General features: G+C 42.8%; 2 non-coding genes across 2 annotated transcripts; both read right to left on the reverse strand.

Annotated features, from left to right (window-relative positions):
- Positions 1 to 506: 506 nt before the first annotated feature.
- Trnat-ggu lies at positions 507 to 580 on the reverse strand. Its single transcript has one exon. It is a non-coding gene; the product is annotated as a tRNA-Thr (tRNA).
- A 360-nt stretch (positions 581 to 940) lies between these two features.
- On the reverse strand, positions 941 to 1014 carry Trnat-ggu. The gene has a single exon. It is a non-coding gene; the product is annotated as a tRNA-Thr (tRNA).
- Between the last annotated feature and the right edge of the window lie 3938 nt (positions 1015 to 4952).

Consider the following 4952-nt stretch of genomic DNA (forward strand, 5'->3'; position numbering starts at 1 on the left):
AATTTTTTTTTTAGAGGCCCTTTAAGGTTAGATTAAAAGTTCAGGGTCACTATGATGTTGCGAGAGTAGGCCTAAGCAATTTATAGATTCACCTTCCTACTATTTGAAAAAAAAAGAGCTCTAAATTCGATTTTGCAGTGCATGTGGCTGCACCTCCATTCAGAGTGGTGCAACCAGTTCATTCACATGCAACGAGAAATTTAGAGCCCACATCTATTGTGCAGCTAGCTGCATGATGAAGTGGCACACATGAACAGCTTGCTGACTATCTAGTAGTGTTGGTTGTGGTGGGAGCTTAAGCACGCCACAATGCATTCTTTGTTTTGTCATGTGGCTCATTTATCAATTATTTTAACTCTTGCGTACCAAAACCTGTGTGTTCTTGGGTTGGGCTACTTTTATATATATATATATATATAGAGAACGAAGAGGGGAGAAGGTGATTATTGAATTTATTGCATTAAAGTTAGAAAAAGGGAAAGGGAAAGAGAGCTGGCGAAAAATTGGGCCAGGAGCGGGGATTGAACCCGCAACCTTCGCCTGACCGGGGCGACGCCTTAACCGATTAGACCATCCTGGCCACTGGTTTCGGCGGACTCAATTTCTGACCAGCTCTCTGTGTACTGTTTAGTTTCGAATTCGCTTAACTGGGTAGACGACAACCGTTGCTGATTTAAGGCCCGCGCTATTTCCGACATGCGGCAGTGACGTGGCACGTCATCTCAGCTTGCAAATGTCGGAAAGGGCCCGTCTTCCAGGATATCTAGGGAACCACTCCTCCCCATAGGGACAGGCTGCACCGTATATATAATGGGATTGAGTGAAGATTGACAAGTGCAGCCGTAGTAATATTGAGAACGAAGAGGGGAGAAGGTGATTATTGAATTTATTGCATTAAAGTTAGAAAAAGGGAAAGGGAAAGAGAGCTGGCGAAAAATTGGGCCAGGAGCGGGGATTGAACCCGCAACCTTCGCCTGACCGGGGCGACGCCTTAACCGATTAGACCATCCTGGCCACTGGTTTCGGCGGACTCAATTTCTGACCAGCTCTCTGTGTACTGTTTAGTTTCGAATTCGCTTAACTGGGTAGACGACAACCGTTGCTGATTTAAGGCCCGCGCTATTTCCGACATGCGGCAGTGACGTGGCACGTCATCTCAGCTTGCAAATGTCGGAAAGGGCCCGTCTTCCAGGATATCTAGGGAACCACTCCTCCCCATAGGGACAGGCTGCACCGTATATATAATGGGATTGAGTGAAGATTGACAAGTGCAGCCGTAGTAATATTGAGAACGAAGAGGGGAGAAGGTGATTATTGAATTTATTGCATTAAAGTTAGAAAAAGGGAAAGGCTCTCTTTCCCTTTCCCTTTTTCTGACTTTAATGCAATAAATTCAATAATCACCTTCTCCCCTCTTCGTTCTCAATATTACTACGGCTGCACTTGTCAATCTTCACTCAATCCCATTATATATACGGTGCAGCCTGTCCCTATGGGGAGGAGTGGTTCCCTAGATATCCTGGAAGACGGGCCCTTTCCGACATTTGCAAGCTGAGATGACGTGCCACGTCACTGCCGCATGTCGGAAATAGCGCGGGCCTTAAATCAGCAACGGTTGTCGTCTACCCAGTTAAGCGAATTCGAAACTAAACAGTACACAGAGAGCTGGTCAGAAATTGAGTCCGCCGAAACCAGTGGCCAGGATGGTCTAATCGGTTAAGGCGTCGCCCCGGTCAGGCGAAGGTTGCGGGTTCAATCCCCGCTCCTTGCGGGTTCAATCCCCGCTCCTGGCCCAATTTTTCGCCAGCTCTCTTTCCCTTTCCCTTTTTCTAACTTTAATGCAATAAATTCAATAATCACCTTCTCCCCTCTTCGTTCTCAATATTACTACGGCTGCACTTGTCAATCTTCACTCAATCCCATTATATATATATATATATATATATATTTTTTTTTTTTTTTCTTAGAATTTGTGCATTTAGTGTGTATAATTGTTTTTTTTTTTATTAAGGTTAAATGGTACTTTATAGCAAATTAGCTCCTTGTAGAGCTGAAATTACATTTAATTAATGGTCTCCCCAAACTGAGATGTTACATGCATTCGCTAGCTTTTTTGTGTAAAGTTGTAAAATAAACTATAATATACGGCAGTCAGCACTGAAACACAATAAATTGTTCACGCTAATTAATCTATAAAATTTTGACAATTCCACTTGGACAAATCCAGATGTTAAGAAATTGCATTCATCCTACCCTTCGGGAAAGTCTATAAATATAGAGCTATGTCTTTTGCCACTGTGGGCAGAGGCCAGCTGAATTGCTACCGTTTGGAAGGTGGAGGGGTGATGTGCAGGGAAGCTAAACACTGTCCCCCTCTCCCATATTGTCTGCTAAATTGTTTCAAATGTCACGGAAAAGGGGGGGGGGGGGGGCAACTGCCCCCTCCCTTTGTACCCTGTATTCCCTGCCACTGGCAGGGGGTGCCAGGCATGTAGCCAGGATTTTGTTTCGGGGGGGCCCGCCCATGACAAAATGCTGTATGAGGGGGAGGGGGGAGAGGAGGTCCCAGCAAAATGGAAGATTTCGAGGGGGGCCTGGGCCCCACGGGCCTCCCCCCTGGCTACGTGCCTGGGGGGTGCTAACTTGGGGATGCGATAAATGAATGCAACCACTTATGGCTGCCATTGCATACAAAGGAGAAAATAGAGAGAGAGGGAGAGAGATGGTGGATTATCTTTCTCTTAGGTGTTCATGTCAGAAGGGGTACTAATGGTTTTGGATGGTTAAGGCTGAGCGAGCTAGCCATGAGTGCTGCCTAAGTGTTCGGTTTGGACTCTTGTTCAATCGGCAAAAAAGCAAGTCCCAGACAACTATTCAAGTATATCCTATGAATGGCTCCTGGGATTTTCGAAAATGGTCTATTGTTTTGCAAATGAGTGCGCTGGTATTAACTAAGGGCACTTAGCAAGCTGTTTACTCTTTTTTAATATTGCTGACTTTACATTTATGCATTCATTCTTCACAGGAGGAGGAGCACGACGGATCGACCTGTCCGGTGATGCGCATTGATGAAGAGGACTCAAGTGCCATAACTCTGGTGTCGGAGGACCACTTCTTTGAGGTGACGGATATTGTGGCTGGTGCTGCGCTCGTTCTTGCGTTGCACTGGGTCCACGACATATCTTACCGTCAAAAAGCAAGCCGGTCACTCGCAGTGATTGGGCACTTCATTGGTTTGAAGTACAAGATAAAGTCGGTCCTGGCTTTGGATCTGATATCAGAATTAGAAACTTTTAGCCAAGGGTATTTAGGTGCCAGTTTTGCTTTTTTTGCCATGTGCTGAAATTAAAGTCTTGGTTTATTAAGCTCTTTTCTACTGTTTTTGTTCTTTCTATGCTGACTTTTCATGAAGACGTGTAGCCTCTGTACAGGCTCATGCTCTATGTGCCGTTCCACATTTCCTATTCAACCATCTTGTGAACATGTACATAGCCGCTTTTAGATTTTAGGGCTACTGTTCTTTGCAAAAGAGTTGTCCCTAGTTGTATGCAACAACTCCTGCAATAAGCCCGAAAGTATTCCACATTACAGTGAAATCAAGGGAGGTATTGACATTCATAAAATAATTGCAAAAAGAAAAGTACAGTGGTTGCACTTCAACTGGCTAAGAATGCCAATTGCCAGTAGAGTTTTTTTTTTTTTTTTCCCAGCACACTTTTTATTAACAAAGAGCCAATTTTACACTTATGTTCTTTTAATTCTCTTTTCAGGCATTTGTGTTACTTTTTACTGGGTTAAATTTCACCCAACAACACGACAAAAACAACATATAACAGTATAATTAAGCAGAGTTTGTGTGACCCCTTCCTGGAGAGCGTGTTTAATTCTTTTATAGAGAGTTTAGGCACCACTTCTAACGGGGGTGTACTTTATGCAATTCTTTGTGGAGAGTAATTAACTCTATTAAAGAGTTAAGCACTCTTTGAAAAGGGGTCGCACAAACTGCTCTAGTGTGCTGTTATTTGACATTAACTCTTGCTAGAGAGCATGTTTAACTCTTCAGTACAAAGTGTAGGCAACACTTCTTATGGAGTTATATTTACTCTCCTCAAAATGGTCATCACAACTCTTACTAGAGAGCATGCTTAATTCTTTAATACGGAGTTTAAGCAACACTTCTAAAGGAGTTGTAGTTACTCTGCACAAACAAGTGAAATCAACTCCTGGAGAGTTTTTTTAACTCTTTACTACAGAGTTTAGACAACGCTTTTAATGGAGTTCTCGTTACTCTACACAAAAAAGTGAAATCAACTCTTCAGGGAGAGTATGTTTAACTCGAATACAGAGTTTAGGCCACACTTCTAATGGAGTTGTAGTTACTCTACACGATGGAGTGAAGGTAACTCTTCCTGGTGAGTACGCGTAACTCTTGAATACAGAGTTAAGGCAACACTCTAATAGAGTTGAAGTTACTCTACATGAAGGAGTGCAGGTAACTCTGCCTGGAGAGCATCCTTAACTCGTTAACAAGGAGTTTAGGCAATACTTTTGATAGAGTTATAGTCACTCTACACAAAGGAGTGATATTAATTCTCGTCAAAGAGTTTAGACAACACTTTTTATAGAGTTATAGTTACTCTACACAAAGGAGTGAAATTAACTCTCACACTTACACATAAAAAGAGTAGTCCTGACTCTTGCAAAAGTATTGGCGTGACTCTTTATAGAAGAGTTAAGTGAACACTCGCATGGGAGAGTTAAACGGACTCTTGTCGTTGAAGAGTAACCGTTACTCTTCATAGAGAGTGCGGTTTGCGACAACTCAGATACTCTCCAAAAAGAGTCGAGTCGACACTTGTCAACTCCTTTTTTTTTTAGAGTGTATAGCGTACGGTCCACTAAAACTGTCTACTGATTGAACATAGTTAAAAGCTTTGAAGCTTTTAGTATAC

This window comes from Ixodes scapularis, unplaced genomic scaffold (genome assembly GCF_016920785.2).
Source record: "Ixodes scapularis isolate PalLabHiFi unplaced genomic scaffold, ASM1692078v2 PGA_scaffold9__187_contigs__length_104089568, whole genome shotgun sequence".
NCBI classification, from domain to species: Eukaryota; Metazoa; Arthropoda; class Arachnida; order Ixodida; family Ixodidae; genus Ixodes; species Ixodes scapularis.